Source organism: Rhinatrema bivittatum, chromosome 4 (assembly GCF_901001135.1).
Source record: "Rhinatrema bivittatum chromosome 4, aRhiBiv1.1, whole genome shotgun sequence".
NCBI lineage: Eukaryota > Metazoa > Chordata > Amphibia > Gymnophiona > Rhinatrematidae > Rhinatrema > Rhinatrema bivittatum.
Genome location: NC_042618.1, coordinates 216,400,772 through 216,420,616, shown reverse-complemented (window position 1 = coordinate 216,420,616; position 19,845 = coordinate 216,400,772). Strand labels below are relative to the sequence as shown.

The 19,845-nt window shown below is 45.2% G+C and overlaps 1 protein-coding gene across 3 annotated transcripts in view; it reads right to left on the bottom strand.

Annotated features, from left to right (window-relative positions):
• LOC115090504 overlaps positions 1-19,845 on the bottom strand; it is a 991,523-nt gene that overhangs the window by 228,514 nt on the left and 743,164 nt on the right. The window lies entirely within an intron of this gene.

Genomic DNA, 19,845 nt, shown 5'->3' with positions numbered 1-19,845 from the left:
AAAAAAAAGGGTCGGGAGGGTGGGGAAGGCTAAGGGGAGTCGATTTAAAGGGTTGGGTGGGTTTGTTTTTTTTTATCAGGCCATCGGCGCCATTTTAATTAGTGGCAGCCAAAATGGCGCCGATGGCCCGAGAGCAGGAGATCGCACCGGGACCTCCCCCCCCCCCCCCCCCCACTGGACCACCAGGTAATTTAACATTTTGGGGGGGTTCAGGAGGGTGGGGGAGGTAAGGAATTGGTTTTAAAGGGTCGGGGTGGGTTTAGGGGTTGTTTTGGTGTGCCGGTTTTCCCACCCTCCCCCAAATAATTCCCGTGCCCTATTTAACGATACAATACAAATGCCCCTGACGATAAATCGGGGGCATTTGTATTGTATCGTGCACTCTAACGATTTAGGACGATTTTAAAATTATCTGACGATAATTTTAATCGTTCAAAAAACGATTCACATCCCTATTGAGTAGTACTAACTTGCCTTGAAGTGCAAGATATATTGCAGGGGAAGAGCTCAGTAACTCTCAATCCAGTGGGAGCATTAACAGGAGAAGATCATCTTGATGGTGGCTTGAAGAGGATTTGCTTTGGGAAATCTTAAGACTTAAAAAGTTTGTGAGAGGTGAAATAGTGTGGTATATTCTTTAGTGTGTGTCTGAGATAATAAGCAAGCCAAAGGGAGTTAATTCCAATGTTTGTCTTTCCCTCCCTCCCTCCCAATCAACTCCCACCCACACCTAGCTCATCCTTATAGGCAAGAGAAACTTTCTCATTAAAAATCTATTAGGCTCTTATCTAAATCACACTATTGCACCAGCCCTTATTGAAAGTTCAATCACCCCCTTGTAGGCCACTACCAAATTAATAGTGAATACACCAATACATTTAAAGGACTATAATTGTATGCATTCCTACTCCTGTAGCAACCTAAACTTAACTAGGAAGTCAACAAAATTATAATGAAGGAAGCAGTCCAGCAGCAAGAGGGGAGCCTTCCCGTCTTTTGCATCAAGTGTCATTTGTATGAATTTTGACATGCCAGTGAACAGTTGAATGTGTGCACCTAGTGCAAAAAGCTCTTGGCTCTCAGAGAATGAGTCCGGTCTCTGGAGGCTAGAATGACAGACCTGGAGGAGCTGAGGCAGACAGAGAGATATATAGATGAGACCTTATGGGACATAGTAGCCAGGCCACAAATCTAGCCTGGTAGCCCTGGTGTTGCCTTGGGTCAGGAAGGTCTCCTAGTCAGACAGCATCACCCTGTGAAAGTGATCCTGTAGCAAGGACCTGCTCTCTAGGTGATGCATTGTCCTCTCACACCAAGGATGAGTCTCCCAGGGCTGGCCATCATAGTTGGTGTTTCAATTATTAGAAATGTAGTTAGCTGGGTGGCTGGTGGATGTGAATACTGCCTGGTACCTTATGCATCACCTAGATAGGATTTTAGACAGTGCTGGAGAGGAACTGGCTGTCGTGGCACATATGGGCACCAACGACATAGGAAAATGTAGGAGGGAGGTTCTGTAAGCCAAATTTAGTCCTTTAGATAGAAAGCTGAAATCCAGAACCTCCAGGGTAGCATTTTCTGAAATGCTTCCTGTTCCACGCGCAGGTCCCCTGAGGCAGGAAGAGCCCTGGCGTCTTAATGCATGGATGAGACACTGGTGCAGGAAAGAGGGATTCAATTTTGTAAGGAACTGGGCAACCTTTTGGGAAAGGGGGAAACTTTTCTCAAAGGACGGGTTCCACCTTAACTAGAGTGGAACCAGGCTGCTGGCGCTAACTATTAAAAAGGAAATAGAAAAGCTTTTAAACTAGAATAAGGGGAAAAGCTGACTGTTGCTCAGCAGTGCATGGTTCAGAGGGAGGTTTCTTCAAAGGATACTAATGAAATAGAGTTAGGGGATCCCAACACAGAGATTCTAATAAAAGTAAAAGTAGTCCATGTGCTATGAGTAAAGAATCACTTGAGATAAAAGATTCCAAATTATTCCTATCAATTGAAAAGCAAGTTGTTAATACAAATCAAAAACACACTTTGAAATATCTGTATGCCAATGTCAGAAGTCTAAGAAGTAAGATGAGAGAATTAGAGTGTATAGCAGTGAATGATGAGACAGACATAATTGGCATGTCAGAGACCTGGAGGAAGGACGATAACAATGGAACAGTGCTATACCAGGGTAAAATTATATAATGATAGGGAGGATCAACTTGGTAGGGGGTGGGTGGCACTTTATGTCTGGGCGGGCATACAGTCCAACAGGATAAAAATCATACAAGAGACTAAATGCATAGCAGAATCTTTATAGCTAGAAATCCAGTGTGTATAGGTAAGAGTATAGTGATAGGAGAATCCTACCGTTCACCTGGCCAAAATGATGAGACAGACGATGAAATGCTGAGAGAAATCAGGGAAGCTAACCAGTTTAGAAGTGCAGTAATAATGGGGGACTTCAATTACCCTAATATTGACTGGGTAAATGTAACATCAGGACATCCTAGAGAGAAAAATTCCTGGATGGAATAAATGACTTTTTCATGGAATAATTTGTTCAGGAACCAATGAGAGAGGGAGCTATTTTAGATCTAATACTTAGTAGAATGCAGGATTTGATGAGAAAGGTAATGGTAGTGGGGCCACATGGCAATAGTGTTCACAACATGATCCAATTTGAACTAATAACTGGAAGGGGGACAATATGTAAATCTACAGCTCTAACACTAAATTTTCAAAAGGGAAACTTTGATAAAATGAGGAAAATAGTTAGAAAAATATGAAAGGTAGAGCTGCAAAGGTTAAGAGTGTACAACAGGCATGGACTTTGTTTAAAAATAACTTCTTAGAAGTGCAGTCCAGATGTATTCCATGTATTAAGAAAGTAGAAAGAAGGCCAAATGATTACCGGCATGGTTAAAAGGTGAGGTAAAACAGGCTATTTTAACCAAAAAATCTTCCTTCAAAAATTGGAAGAAGGATCCATCTGAAGAAAAAAGGAAAAAGCATAAGCACTGTCAAGTTAAATGTAAAATATTGATAAGACAGGCTAAGACAGAATTTGAAACGAAGTTGGCTGTAAAGGCAAAAATTCATAATACATTTTTTAAATGTTTCCGAAGCAGGAAATTGTGAAGAAGTCATTTGGACTATTAGATGATCGAGGGGTTAAAAGGGATCTTATGAAGATAAGGCCATTCCAGAAAAACTAAATGCATTCTTTGCTTCCATGTTTACTAATGAGGATATTGGGAATATACTGGTGATGGAGATGGTTTTCAAGGGTGATGATTTGAATGAACTGAACCAAATTACTATGAATCTGGAAGATGTAGTAGACCAGATTGACAAACTAAAGAGCAGCAAATCACCTGGACCAGATGATATACACAACAGGGTTCTGAAAGAACTAAAAATGAAATTTCAGATCTATTAGCAAAAATTTGTAACCTATCATTAAAATCATCCATGTACCTGAAGACTGGAGAGTGGCTAATGTAACCTGTGAGCCTGACTTCGGTGCTGGGAAAAATAGTGAAAACTATTCTACAGAACAAAATCATAGAATTTATAGAAAGACATGGTTTAATGGAGCACAGCCAGCATGGATTTACTCAAGAGGAATTTGCTACTTTTTTTGAAGAGGTTAAACATGTGATAATGGTGAACTGTAGATGAGGTGCATTTGGATTTTCAGAAGGCATTTGACAAAGTCTCTCATGAGAGGCTTCTAAGAAAACTAAAAAATCATGTGATAGAAGGCAATGTCTTTTCCTGGATTGCAAACTGATTAAAAGACAGGAAACAGAGAGTAGTATTAAATGATCACTTTGATCAGTGGAAAAACGTAAGCAGTGGTGAGCCTCAGGGATCTGTACTTGGACTGGTGATTTTCAATATATTTATAAATAATCTGGAATGGGATATGACTAGTGAGCAGATCAAATTTACAGATGACTCAAAATTATTAAGAGTAGTTAAATCTCATGCAGATTATGCTAAATTGCAGGATGACCTTGTGAGACTGGAAGATTGGGTGTCCTTCTAGCTCTGCTATATCTTTCTTGAGATGGGTCAGCCAAACCTGCATGCACTAGTAGTCAAGGTGTGTTTGCACTAGAGATCCATACAAAGGCATTATGATATTCATTCATTGTTTTATTTTCTATTCCTCTCTTAATAAGTCCTAAAATGTTAAGTCCTATTTGTTTTTTTCACCTCCACAGCACACTTTGCTGAGGATTTTAAAACAGTGAATGCAATGTGTGAAGGAAGGTGAAGCAGTAGCAGAAATATTAAACAAATTCTTTGATTCAGTATTCAATAAATAATTCCTTAGAGGAGTACTACGGCTGGTTGACAAGAGCACAGATGGGAGTGGAGTAGACACAATATCATTTACAGAAGAAAGTGTTTGGGAGGAACTAGTAAAACTGAAAGTGGACAAGTACATGGGGCCAGATGAGATACATCCTAGGATACTAAAGGAACTCAGAGAAGTATTGGTGGGTCCGCTAAAGGTTTGTTTGATAGATCTCTGGAAATTGATGTGAAGCTGCAAGACTGGAGAAGAGCAGTTGTGGTCCCGCTTCTCAAAAGTGGTAGCAGAGAAGAGGCTGGAAACTATAGACCAGTTAGCCTTACCTCAATGGTAGGAAAATTAATGGAGACTCTGCTGAAGGAAAGAATAGTGAACTGTCTACAATCTGGTGTGTTCTAGATCCGAGGCAACATGGTTTCACTAGAGGAAGGTTGTGTCAGATGAATCTGATTTATTTTTTGATTGGGTGACTAGAGAATTAATTCAAGGACGTGCACGCGATGTGATTTACTTGGATTTCAGTAAAGCTTTAAATACCTGTATAAGAAGCTCATGAATAAAATGAGAAGCCTAGGAGGGGTGCCAAGCTGGTGAAATGGATTACAAATTAGTTGACTGACAGATGACAGCAGGTAATGGTAAATGGAACCTACTCATCACTCTTCTATCTTCAGAGTAGGTTCCATTATCATTACCTGCTGCCATCAGTCAGTTAACAAATCCCAGAACCAATCCTTGAAGAACACTTATCAAAGTGGAACTCCACTTATCAAAGTGAACTCCAATCAAAGTGTAGTTACTCAAGGTTTGGTTCTGGGACTGGTTGTTGTGAAGCGCTAGGAGAGTGGTTTCGCTTACCAGGGGTTTGTGTGTTCTTGGACCATGGCTCGACTCCAGAGGAACTCCAAAGAGGTGCCGCGGCAGGCGAGGCATGCCCAAGCATGGGCTGGACAGGAGCGAGACTGGGCTGAAGACAGATGAACAAAGATACTGACCCTCCTCCGGTCCTGCACACTTCTGAAGACCAGCAAGGCCAGATGGAGGCCAGGGCAGCGAAGACCGGAACATGGAGATTCAGACAAGACTCAGGAACAAGGTACTTGAATGCTCAGACAAAGACTCAGGAACAAGGTACTTGGATGCTCAGACAAAGATTCAGGGACAAGGTACTTGGATGCTCAGATGAAGACTCAGGCAAGATTCAAGGTATTCAGAAGACAGGCAAGATTCAAGATATTCAGGAGAGTCAAGCAAAGTACTGGGTTGAGACTGCGATGCAGTGCGCCCTACACAGTCCACCCGCGGGACTGGATACGGACCACGCTGGACTCGAAGAGCCTCTAGACGAGATGCAGAGCAATGACAAAGAACATATCTCAGAAGCTGTAGAGGCCTGCACCAAGGCGCGCCCTGCACAGCCACCAGTGGCTGGTCGCGGACCACACTGGGACGCTACAGGTTCTGGCAGAGTCTTTGGCATGGATGGAGCAAGCACAAGGGAATCCGTAGACCAAGGATAAGGACAGAAGCGGAAGTCTCCCGGAGGCTTGTGCTGCAGAGGTGAAGGAGGCATTGTACCATGAAGCGCCCTACACAGCCCGCCCGTGGGGCTGGTCGTGGACCATGACATGGCATGCCAGAAGGATGGCAACGAGGAACCAGGGGTTCAGGGTAACTGGACCATGGACATCAGGATCAGGAGAACAAACATCTGGACTGGAACACAGATTATAGGATCAGGAGACAGACCTCAGGACTGAAACACAAACATCAGAAACAGCAGGCAGACATCTGGACTGGAACATGGACATCAGGACAAGACGAGGAGCTCCAACAAAGAACAGGAAACACAGGACCTTGAAGAAGTGCTGGAACAGAGACAACTCCTGGAGCGAAGGACAGCAGGATCCCAGGAATGTCTAACTACTTGCGAAGGCAACACTGAAATGGACGCTGAGCCCTTTTGTAGGGCTGAAGAGGACAAAGCCCAGGGAGGGGTCAGCAGGAGGCTACACCTGGCTGGCCCTTGAAAAGCAGGAGAGAGGCGTGCGCCCATGCCTAGGGAAGCTGGAGGAGGGAAGCAGGATCGTTGGTGGCGTCCTTCCAGCCACGTGGAAGGCCCGAGGAGAAGCAAGGCAGCCCTGCCATGAAGGTGGAGAGATGGCAGGCTGCAGGAAGAGCAGGAAGCTGCAGGCACAGGCAGGGACAGCTTCCCTGCCGGGCAAGGACCCGGGCTGTAGCAGGCACCGGCAGGGACGGCCTCCCTGCCGGCCGAAGACCCCGGCATCGGTGAGGACGGCTCCCTGCTGTCCAAGGACCCCAAGGACGATCCTAGCCGCGGCAGTAAGGGCAGGAGCGGCAGAGGTGGTCCCAGCCACAAGGGAGAGCCCTCGTCGGGCCGACCCTGCCGTGCAGGGCCGGAGGCAGCCGGGGAGGAGCCCGGCGATGGCGGCACGCCCGCCATGAAAGAAGCAGCACCAGCGGCCAGACTGGCCGCGGCAAGGTAGGGGACCTGCCCGCGCTCCTCGCGGGCAGGTTCATAACACTGGTTCTGTTTAATATCTTCTTGAGAGATATTGGAGAGGTTAAAAGGAAAAGTTTGACTTTTCCTGAATGACACTAAGATCTGCAACAGTATGCACACACCGGAAGGAGTAGAGAGAATGAGAAGTGATTTAAGGAAGCTTGGTCAAAGTTTTGGCAGATAAGATTCAATGCCAGGAAGTATAGATTAATGAATTTGGCTTGCAGTAATCCAAAGAAACTGTATGTAATGGGAGGCAAGATTGATGTGCATAGACAAATGAAGAGACCTTGGGGTGAAAGTGGCTTATGATCTGAAAGTAGCAAAGCAATGTGAGAAGGTAGTGGCACAGACTAGAAGGATGCTGGGCAATATTAGGGAGAGCCAGGGAAAAGGGAGGTAATAATGCCCCTTTTCAGGTACTTTGTTCAATTGTGGAGACTGTATTTCAAAAAGGATAGAGGCAGAATGGAACAAGCCAGAGAAAGGCAACCAAAATGGTAGGGGTCTGTACTGGAAGACCTAAGAGAAGAAATTGGAGGAAGTAAATATGTATACCTTGGAGGAGAGGAGGGACAGGGGAAATATGATACAGTCTTTCAAATATCTGAAAAGTATTAGAAATGGAGTAACCTATGGTTAACTTTAGGTGCAACATTTCTGCATGGTGGTAATTTATATGGAGTGGCAGTTACTACCCTTAACAGAATGCATGGGAGTAACCTGCATGGATCGGCAATCACTAACCTAAGCAATTTACTGGGCAGACTGGAGACCAGGGTTCAAATCCCACTGTTGCTCCTTGTGACCCTGGGCAGGTCACTTTACCCTCCATTGCCTCAGGTACAAAGGGGGTCATTCATCAAATGGCATTAGGGCCTTATCGTGGGTGTTAGGGCCCTAACACAAGCAATAAATAATGCATTGTGAGATGTATATGCAAATTTAAAAAATATAGTCAAATGGGAGGAGTTTATGAAAATGAGGGGTGCTTAATGTTGCATGTGATAGTGTAACACATGTTATCATGGGATTTTATGCTGGAAATAACTACACTTTTTTTTTCCTGGTGTTATACTTAAAATGGGATTTGTGATAAATATTGCCAACTCCATTTCAGAGAGAGAGAGAGAGAGAGAGACTCTAGGAAGGCACACATATTAGTCAACTTTTTATACCACAGTAAGAGGGGCTGTGGTGGGCTAGGTTTTGGGGGGCAGTTTTACATGCATAGTCAGAGTTACGAACAACACAATAGACATCAGGGAAGATTTTATGTGATTTGGAGTGACAAAAGTTACACAAAGATGAGATTTGTATATTGTACTCTCGACCTAGCTTGATAGCCAGCTAGGTAGAGAGTGCATCAAGCTAGGTCGAGAGAACATTGTAAAAATCTCATCTTTGTGTACTTTTCATCACTCCAAATCACATAAAATCTTCCCTGATGTCTATTGTGCTGTTCAAACATCTGACTGTACATGTTAGCTGGATAACTTATTTGGCTAACTCAGCTCCTCCTAGTTATGCCCCCCCCCCCCCCCCCCCCGAATGACCTTAACATACACAGCCCAATTGTAACTGGATAAAAAGTTATCCACTAGAATTTAGCTGGATAAGTGTTGCACTGTGATGGACAAGAGCACCAGGGGGTGCTCTCCAGTGCGGGAGGAAATGTGTGCCCTTGTGATGAGATGATCCAAGAATGGAACCCGGGGACCTCTACCGGGCCTGCATGCCTCTGTGAGAACACCAAAGCAATGGTGGTCTCTGAATGGTCCTCCGATCGTTCCCAACCCTTTCAGACTTGTTGCAGGGAGCAGCAGAGGCGGTAGGCCAGGCATAAGGCAGAGTAGACAAGGACGAAGAACAAACTTGGACGAAGGTCAGATGTGGACGAAGGTCAGATTCAGGCAGAAAGCAGACAGGCTAAAACTCAGCATAAGAAGAGATCCGGTCGACGCCTGAGACAACCCCCATCTTGGACGGAGCTTTGTAGGCCTGACAAAACAGGCCAGAGAAGTTAGACTGAAGATGGACGGAAGCTTAGGAGCTGGGTCCGGAATCAAAACATCTGGAACAGGATAAAACTCAAGATGGAGAAGACTCCGGATAGGGCGCTACCACCCACAGCCGGGGAAGAGGCTGCAGTGGCCAGACCGGCCCTCAGGCTATCCACTGGAGCACTACCCGCCGGGGGCTAGGCGTAGCCGGAGTCCAGAGCATCAAAGGACTATATACAAGAAGGCCTCCAGGCGGAATTCCAGGACATCAGGATGAACTCCTCGGACACTCAGTGAAGGGCAGCCGGGATGGACGAAGTGCAAAACCGAAGACTCCAGGACAGAGGTACCAGGCAGGAGATGGAAGACCTTGGCTCCATTGATGGAAAGACCCACCAGCGCCCTACACACCCCTGGAGGGGTGGTCGTGGACCACAGTGCCGCAGCGCGCACTACCAACCCGGCCGGGCTGGTCGCGGCCACGCAGGGAAGGATCATGATGAAGACTTGGACCTCTAGACGAGACATCAATACTCAGGATATAGAAGACATTGAACTGGAACAGAGACATCTGGACGGAAACACTGGAGACATCGGGACTGGAACCATAGAAGACATCAGGACTGGGAATAGAAGACGAGACAAGGGACGTCCAAGGAAGAGACCAGGAACAAGATGATGAAGAAGCTTCAACAAAGAAACAGGAACACCCAACAGGAGTAGAGAACAGGAAGTCCATGAGAGAACTTACTCCTTGCAAAGGCAAAGCTGGAATGATTGAAGAACCCTTTTATAGGGTGAAGCAGGAAACACTCAAGGCGGAGCTTGCAGGTGGGACAAGAGGGACAACTCCCTCCTGGCCCTTTAACTCAGGCTGAGAGACGCGGGCCCACCCCTAGCGAAAGGAAGCAGTGCAGGACCCTGGACAGCAGCCTTGCTGCACGAAAGACTGCAGGGCTGAAGCAGAAGCTGGAACTAGGCCTCACAGCAGGCCCCGGCATCAGGGTCGACTCCCTGCTGCAGGAGGTGAACCGAGAGCAGCTCCAGGTGCCAAGCAAGCCCGGGGATGCAGGCCCTCTCCCCAAGGAGGTCCCGAAGTAGGTCTGTGGCCTCCGGGCCACATGGGGATGTCAGGCAGCGGCTTCCTAGCCACATAGAAATAGCAGCGTGGCTCCTGCCACGATAGAAGCGCAGGGACAGCCTCCGGGCTGCAGAGGCTGCATCAGCGCAGTTCCGGCCATGGGAGAAAGCTCCGGCGTGGCTCCTGCCGCACTGGCACGATGGTGGCCTCCTGCTGCTACAGGGAACACTGGCATGGCTCCTGCCGTGCCGGTGACGGCATCGGGGGTCGGGCCGAGCCGGCCTAAAGAAAGGTAAGAGCCTGCTTGCAGCCCTGCCATGAGCAGGATCGCAACAATAAGGGCCCAAAACTTCATTTCATCAGATAATTTCTGAGTTATCAGGCAGAATGCTTCTGAATTTGGTCCTCTATGTTACTATGGAGCTAAACATTGTTTACTAGGGATGCACATGTATCTGAAATTAAAATTGAAAATAGGGCAAATAAGCCTCTTTACATGTTATTTCAAACAAAATGAATTTGGCCCCCCAAAAAAACAAAAATTATAGTTTTTATTCATTATTGGCAATGTATTGCAAATAGAGTACACTATTTCAAATAAAGTCCACTGTTTGCAAACAGTTTGCACTATTTGCAACACTTTGCTGAAACAAAACATGTGCGTTTGTTTTCAGACAGCATGTATACAGGTTTAATACTAGAGAGGAACCAAACATTTTTCCATGAGCATAGGTTGTGGTTTTATATGTATGAAAGTGGATGGGTATGAATGGGGAATGTTATAGTATGATTGAAGTTGGGTTTTTATTAGTGAATTAATTAGAAGTCATTGTGAAACAGTGATATACCGTGAATGTTTGAATACTATTAGTTGAATTATGTATTAGATAAATTTGGTATTTTTATGTATATACATCTCTATGAAGTTATTGTAATAAAACTTGTATGGCTTTCATGATTTGTGAATATTTGGAGAGACCTCTCATTGGTGTTATATGTATGAAAATGAGGTATACATTACTGGAGACAGTAAAGTATGAAATTATGCATGCTCATACAGTCAATATAACAAAAAATTACATGCCTCTGAGTTTTGGTATTATTATAGTTGCATTATATTTTGTCCAGTTCAATTTGCATACTTTTTTGCTTTGGTCTGAGGTAATGAGCTATTTTGAATACTTTTGCATCTCATTACCTAATTAGCTTATATTTTATGTTATCACTATTGAAATTTAGTTTACAGGTATTAACAGTGCTATTAATGCACATTACCCGCTTGCAATAGCATTTAACATGCATTAATAATCTTTAATATATTGCCCTCGAAATCTGGATCTGAACCAGACATTCAGGAGATCTCACAAGAAGGAAAAATAAAAAAATGTCTTCCTTGACCTCAACTGGTATAAGTTTAAGCTAGATGTTATTTATTCAGCAGTATGATTGCCTTTTTTGTTTCTTTGATGGGCCTGGAAGTTTCCTCTGGCTCCTTTGGGCTTCCAGCTCAGATGGAACTCTGGGAAGCAGAGGAGCTGACCCAGGAATTGAGTCTAGATCCTCTGCACAGCACTGCCACTTAGCCACACGGCTGGCTGCAGCATGTTTTTCTTTATTTTTATGAGGAGCGCAGGGCTAAGGAAAGCAATAGGGCATAGTTTGTCTGAAGCAAAAAATTTGCCTCTCTTCATCCCCTCTCCACCCCAAAATACCCCAAACAAAATACCCCAAACAAATCTATGACCATGCACTATACTTAAAACACATTATGTGGTCCTGAACAACTCTCTACACTTTAGGAACTGTGCTATTAATTCTAACTCAGTTGCCTTTTGATTTGATTCACACCTGCTAATTACAGATACTTTAAGAAAAAAAATATTTGTTAAAATTATGAAACAGCTGCTGGGAAAAGATGGTCAGCCAAGAAAGTGATGATACTGACACAGGAAAAAAGTTTAATGACCGAAAGAGCAGACTACGCTGGGTTGTATGCATAACAGATTAATACATATTTATAAATACAAAAATAAAACAAAAAAATAACATTATGTACATTTTTTAAAGAGGACAGCAGCTTTAGTTCAATGGTGTTTGTGAGACAATCCTTTAAGCTGTGTCAAAATGCCAGTTATCCTCAGATGCCACCCAGATTTGAATAATTTAAAGAGACAAAAAAAAAAATCCACAAAAAAAGAGGACTCATCCTTTGACTATAGCTACTTTTGACAAGGCATCCTTGCCTCTTCTTTTTACTGACGCATGTTTGTCTCTATCAACCATGACAAGTGCCAATCAAGCCTTCTGTTTCCAAGGTTTTGGGTGGTTTTTTGTGTATGTGTATGCTGGATTTTTAGTTTTTTGCTGGGGGAAAAAAGGAACATGAAACATTTTCTAACAATCAGTGAAGATCCATGATCAGTGTGTGGTCTGGGGAAGCAAGTCTTTTCCTTTAGCACTTCTAATCTCTGCCCCACTGTTTACTTCTTTTTGTGCATGTTAATCTCTCTATTGCTTAAAAGGATACTGAACAAATTGTAAATCAGTATGGATTAGGCTGCTTTGTTGCCAATTGGTATAGTTATCCTTTAGCATCTTCAGCAATCGCTCAATGTCTACTTGGTAAGGAAAGGCCATCTTGTGTGAACCAGACTGTATAGAGTTCATGAAAATAAATCAATATTACTATTGATACAGCACCATCAAGGGATATAATACTGTACCAGAGAAGGGGGATTAAAAAGATAAAATATAGGAGGCAGACAAAATTATGCAAGGCACAAAAAATACCCCATAACAGCTGCAGAACATAGTAACATAAAATAATAGTTGATGACAGATAAGGATCAATTGCTGCATCAGTTCTCGTCCTCTCTACCACTTTGGGTAGATGAACAAATATACGTTTCCATACTTAAACCAGCATCAACTTATCCCCATGTCTTTTACCCAACCTCTTAGACCTTGTTCCTACCACTGCTCTCTCTATCCCAAGCATGTATAAATCGAACATTATAGGAGGACCCAACATTGCATTGACTAGTATCCAGTCTGGATGCTAAGATCTGGGTTTTTGGGGTTTTTTTATATCTTTGTTTTCTAACCATGGACAGAGGGAAGAGGAAAGTGAAGGTGAAGACTTATCCCAAGATATCCCCTACACAGATTACATAAACTCCAACTCTAATGCATTACTATGTGTTATGCAATGTTGTTGGACCATCAGCAGGATCTGCAGCTGGCTCTGGCTGGACAGTGATGTATTTCAATAGATAATCATTTTACTTAAATATATTGAACTTAAAATTATTTTTTAAGATTCTTACAAGACTTTTACTTAACATCTTCTTCATGACATATATAGGTTTTACACTTACCACATTCTAGACATATGTAGTTGCTCTAGCTCTTGATCTCTTTTATGTGATCTGTTACATGTCACCATTTTAAATGTTCTTTTATATGTTTGTATATTAATATTTTATATAATTAATTTTTTAAGTTGTGTATGTCTTTTTTAATTTTTCTGTATTTGATGTTATTTTACTATAGCCCCTGAGGCAGCCACTAGATGTGTGGCAAAACTCGGCTGAGTCGGGCTTTTTATAAAAACACGTCTCCACTACAATAAATATGTTCAAAGACATCTGGCATCTATTCTTCTGTTGTTTCCTCCACAGCTATCATAGATCGCCTTCCTCTTTGCTTCTGGGGTCCACCCAGGTAGAGAGTCCATCAAGCTAGGTTGAAAGAACATTGTACAAATCTCATCTTTGGGTGAGTTTCCTCACTCCGAAGGATATTAAATCTTCACAAGAGTGTACTGTTCTGTTCATACGTCTCACTCTGAATGTCAAAGTGGCCCCTAACCCCTACATTCCTACCTAAACCTCACCTCGAGTAACTAGGTGGGCCTCCTATAGAGGTATTAATACCTAACTACTATGAAGGCCCTATAGCTAGTCTTTCTCTCTCTCTCTCACCCAAGCAGTTGTAGGTAGGAATTGCGACATTTGTGGTACTTTTATTTATTTATTTATTTATTTAAGAGCTTTTTAATATACCGACATTCATAGGAGGTTTACAATCAACTTTGTAGTACAGAAGGAGAAGTTACAAATAACAGGGGGGGGGGGGAAGGGGAGCAGGATATGAAAAAGGAGAGGGGGGGAGTGGGTGATAGCAAGCGCGTAAGTAGCGTGAAGGACAAGGAAGTAAAACAAAGGGAGAAAAATATATATAGGAATTGTATTTAAGGTATTAGCAAAAAAACCATAACATTTTAGTAATTACATAATCAGCAAATTCGTTAAAGATGAGCCATTGATATGCAGGAGGTAGAGCAGAGGGCAAATGGGGAAGGCGAAAGGGGGGCAATAGGAGGGTTTAGGTTTGGTTGGCATCAGGGTAGGCCTGTAAGAAGAGCCAAGTTTTGATGCCTTTTTTGAAATTGGATAAAGAGGGTTCAAGGCGGAGAGACATGGGGAGTGAGTTCCATAGGGCAGGGCCGGCTATGGTAAATGCTCTTTCTCTTGTGAGGGAGAGGTGTGCAGTTTTAAGGGGTGGAATGTGTAGGGTGCCTGTGAGGGTGGCTCTGGATGGATGATTGGAGTTGCGGAAACGCGGCATTTCCTGGAGCCATGCGGGGTTGTTTTTGTGGAGCACATTATGGAGAACGGTGAGGGTTTTGTATTTTATACGGAAAGGGATGGGCAGCCAGTGCAGATCTTTTAAGACTGGGGAGATATGTTCTCTTGTGCGTGTGTCGGTGATGATTCTTGCCATGGAGTTCTGCAGGATTTGTACTTACCACAAAGTGTGAAAATATTATCACACTGTAGTAATACCTATGCAAAGCACTAAGGCCTGGTAACGGGGGGTGGGGGGTGTGTGAAGCAGGGGCGGTCCTGCAATAGCCGGCAGCAATTGCACCTCCGCGGTGCGATCGCTGCCGGCTTTCTGTTACACAGGTAGAGAAGATGTGAACCCTTAGTCCGAGGAGGAGTTGATACTACCAGAGGAGACAGCTCCTCGGCTTCCCCCGTCGAATGGCGAGGCTGGAGTGAAGTAGGAACTAGTTGGATCTTCACCACTGGATGCCAGTGGTCCCCCCAGGAGAAGCCCATAGGGATCCGGACTGCTGGGACTTAGGTGAACCTTTGAGAGGTAGAGGTCTCATGGGACAGAAGCAAGGGCCAATTGGATCTTCGCCACTGGAAGTCCACGGTCCCCCCAGGAGGAGCCCATAGGGACCCGGATCGCTGGGACTTAGGTGGGCCCTTGAGGATGGAAGACTCTTCAAAGTTCTGTCCAGGATCAGAAGCCAGAGTTCACCTACCGCAGCTCTCACCCAGAATTTCATCTGAATCCTGAATCCTTGCCTGAGACCTTCTGAATAACCTGAATCTTTGTCCGAGTCTTTTGAGTAACCTGAGTCTTTGTCTGAGTCTTCTGAGTAACCTGAATCCTTATCCGAGTCTTCTGAGTAACCTGAATCTTCATCTGAGTTTTCCTGAGTTCCTGTTTTGTCCTGTTCCTGCCCTTAGTCTCCGTCTGGCCTCACACACTTGTCGTTCCCAAGCGGCAGGTCCAAAAGTGCTACCGAGTGGTAGGAGGGCTACTCTTGTGACCAGCATTGCGTTGCTGGTTCACACTGGTGCGTGCAGGTCCAGCAGAGGGCTGATCCTGCCTTGTTCCTGCTCTGAAGTTCCTTACCCTGGTTCCAGTCCTGCTTTGTTACTGCTCCGCCCGTGCTTGCATGCTCTCACCTTCCACAGTGAGCCTTGGGGCTCCTCCCTGATTCATGCCGTGGTTCAGGGGCTCACGCTCTCCCATGAGCTAGCGACCATGCTCTTAACACCAGCCTTAGGCCGCACCCGCAACAGGATCTGTAGGCCTCGCGGGCGCAACAGGATCTGAAGGCCATGAGCTCAGTGAGTGTGTGTCTGTGACCGGCTCAAGTTTCTGGATATTTTTTAATCTTGTTCCTTGCCTAGACAATTTTTTGCTCCTAGTTTCCTGGACTCTTTTGCCTGGTTAAACATTATTTTTTACTGTTTGCTTTGTTTATTTGAGTACGTCTTGATTTTCACGACCTGCAGGAGGTGCCTGCATCCAGATTTTCCTCAAACCAGTCCAGTACTGGACCTCCTTTCGACCAGTAGGAGGTGCCTTAACTTGTTCCAGAGACCATCTCTGCTCATCCCACAGAGATGTGATGTTCCATCCTGGGTTCCACATGACCTGCATTAGTCACCTGCACCCAGGTTTCCATGTCATCATTTCCAAGCTCTGTTTCTTCGCTGAGCATCGTCAAGCTTCAGGGAATGTATGCTTACTTGAATCAGATTACAGCAACTCCAGGTCCTTGGGTTTGATCGACTGTCAGGAGGCGCCTGCACATTAGGCCTGGCTTTGTTCCACCAGTTTCAATTCAGCCCATACTTTTCTCAGCATGGTGCTTATCATGGGACTAATTACAGCTACAATCCCGACTCTGCTCTGCACAAATGGGAGTCCCAGCTTCTAATTCCACTCCAGTTTTCAGAGGTGTCACCTTGTGTCTTTTTTCCTTAATTCCAGCGTGGTGAGTTGCCTTGTATCTACAGCTTACAGACCACCATCCATCATTCTGCTGTCCGTCACACAACTTCTGAGCTACTAAAATCCAGATTGGGAAATCCTGACTTGTTCATCCATCCATCTGATGCTGTCTCCGCTGTTAGATAAGGTCCGTGATTGCCACTTTTAGGCTTGTTTGGTAAAGCCCACCGTCCTTCAGCTCTGTATCTATCAGGAGAGATCCTTCATTCCATCGAAGGATGGCTCTTCAAGGATAATCATATCTTGCCAGCCTCCAGCTGTTTTCGCCCTTATAGGATGTCTTTGCAAGACTTCTATTACCACCTGTTTTCACTACCCGCCTATCATGGAATGAGCATCCGATAGGCTCTGCTGGAATCCCTGACTATCTTCTGGCCTTGCCTTCTGGAGCTTACCACCTGTCAACCATTCTGGAGATCCTCTTCAAGAAATGGTTCCTTGTATAAAGCTGGGCACGTAATTCTATTGACCATCTAACGCCTTATGGAGTAATTTCTCGAGGTATGGGAGCCCACGTTGTCATGTGGATTATACCTGAGATGCAACCTTCTTCTCAACCTAGTTAAAGGAACTATTCTCATCCATCTGGCTTTACAAAAGTTTGGGTTCAGTGACCCTATGCATCTCTTTGTTCCTTCAGTTGACCGCAACTCTATGTGCCATCTATCATTCAAGGTATAGAATTTACCCCAAGACCAGCTTTCTATCTTTTGAGCAAGGTTTGTTGGACTGTCTAGCTCCACCTGGTGCTCCTCATACTAATATTCATCCAAATAAGTGGTATCTGCAAGTTTGCATTCTCCTGTTACACCATCTTGCATCCAAAATTCCAACAGTGATGCCTTAATCCCATCATTTGGCAATTGCTCTCAATAAGAAGTGCTGTAGAGGTGTTCCTCACTCTCATCTTGATTTAATAAAATTCTGAACTGGACCATCCCTTAAGATGCTTTTTCTACTTCTATACCTCCAATTCAACCTGGCTCATGTCTTCTTTTGAGTTTCATCATGTGTCTACGTTGTCGTCAGTATGTTGCTTCAACTCATCGCTTCAGCTCCTTCTAAGCCTTGAACATCTAGTGTTTGGACCCCCATGTTCCCCAGCTGGTATAGAAGATATGCCTTCTTGCCTTCAGCCATTGAGAAGAGGCTGAAGGGGGCCTTTGAGGGGGTGCTGTTACGATCCTGCTCGCCGAGCCCATCCCGCAAGCAGGCCTTTCACTTACCCCAAGCCGCCACCGCTGCCTATCTTTGTGGCCTAGTGCCGCCACCGAGTCACTGCTCCTTTGTGGCATGGAGCCTTCCGCCCTTCCTTTTTGCGGCCCTGTGCCGCCTCCAGAACTCACCCTCCACAAGCGGGGAATTCCCCGCTGGGATTCCCCTAAGTGGCTGGAAACCACCACCGGCGCTGCCCCCTTCATTGTGGCCCTGAGCCGCCGCCAGGACCTCTTCATCTTCGTGGCAGGAGGCCATCTTCAGTTCTGCCTTCCACGCGGCAGGGATGCCGCCGATTCAGTCATCCCTGGGCCCTTCTCTAGGCGCGTGGCCGCGTCTCTTCACCTGATTTAAAGGGCCAGCGGCGGGAAAAGCCCGCAGGCCCACCAGAAGCCAGTCTCTCTTCACTTCCTGCTTCAGCCCTATAAAAGGGCTCAGTTCCTGTTCCTCAGGGCCTTCTGATCCAGGTCCCATGGTCGTCCATGTTCTTCTTCACTGGATCAAGATCCTCCATGGTCTTCACTTGTCTAGATGGCTCTTTGTTCTGTGTTCTTGGTGTTCCTGGTCTCCTCGTCCTGAATTTCCTGGTCTTGTCCTTCATCAGAGCTCTATTCAATTTATTAAATAGGTAGCTCCTTATGTACAAACAAACAAGGTTAACAGTCTCTTGTCAAGGTTCCCCAACACGGACCCCGTGTTTTGCCCGAAGGCTGCAACGGGAGGGACGGCACTATTAATAGTGAACACTCTTCAGCTGGATGAAGGCATTATAACAAGGCAATATAACAAGGATTGGGCAATCCCAATGGGGAGAGACTGAAGGATATAAATATGTATACCCTGGAAGAGAGGAGGCGCAGGAGTGATATGATACAGATATTTAGATACTTGAAAAGTTTTAATGATGTACAAATGTCAAACCTTTTCCATTGGAAAGAAATCAGTAGAACTAGGAGTCACAAAATGAAAGGGAAGCACAACTGAGGCAATGGGACACCAGGAAGCCATGACACACCTGCAGGTGCTTGGCGATACACTGGTGTGTATCGATATACCGGTTGAGAATTGCTGCCCTATATGATCCTGCAGAGGTTATGGAACAGCAGACACCCCTTCATGATCTGTCTCTGGAAATACTGCCCCCTGGGGCATCATAATTGGGTAGTGATAAGGCAGCTGGTACAAATCCTGAAACCCTTCAAAGATGCCACAGAGGATATGAGTTCCAGAAGCACCGACCATCCCTATAGTAAATATTCTAGAAGAAATGTTAGAGGTCTTCCATGAGCAAAAGAGAATTCAAGTACAGGTGTTGCAGTTTCTGGATTCCTTGCAGCAGAAGTTGCAATAAAGACTGAAACCGCTTACAGAAACATACATGCATGCTACATTTTGTGATCCATGGGCGAGAGGGAGTCTCACCTTCCAGTGTCTCACATTCATGAAGGAGATGCTGGTAGCTACTAGCTAGGGTGTTTGAATAGGAGTGCCAGATGCTGAGGCAGAGTGGGGATGCGGCACAAGAAAGAGTGGATAAGGAAGTGTATTAGGTTCCCTAGGCAAACCTTACAGCCTTGCACACATCCCACCCCCCACCCCCACACACACACATTCCCACACCCTTTACAGACAAACACAATTTAATTGTGCATTTATAACACATTTTACATGAAAAAGAACATTCAAGAGCACAGTATTCTGAGACAAAAATATCACAACATACACATTATGGGGTAGATTTAAAAAAAGTACGCCCGAGGCAGGCATAACTCGCGCGCTCCGGCTGCGCGATTCCCCGGCCCGGGAACAGTTTCAGAGGCCTCGGTCACGCCCCCAGGCCGAAAGCACGCCCGCGGCCCCGTCCCCGGAAGACGCGCCGCCGCGACATGCCCTCCTGACACAACCTTGACATGCCCCCCCAGGAAAGCCCCAGGACTTACACGCGTCCCGGGGCTTGCGAGCGCCACCGAGCCTATTCAGCATAGGCTTGGCACCCGCAGGGGGAACTTGAGGCAGGTTTTTTGGGGGTACGCGCGTATCTTACGCGTGTTCCCCTTTGAAAATCTGCCCCTATATTTCCATGCAGTCCTGTGGTGCTAACCAGAAA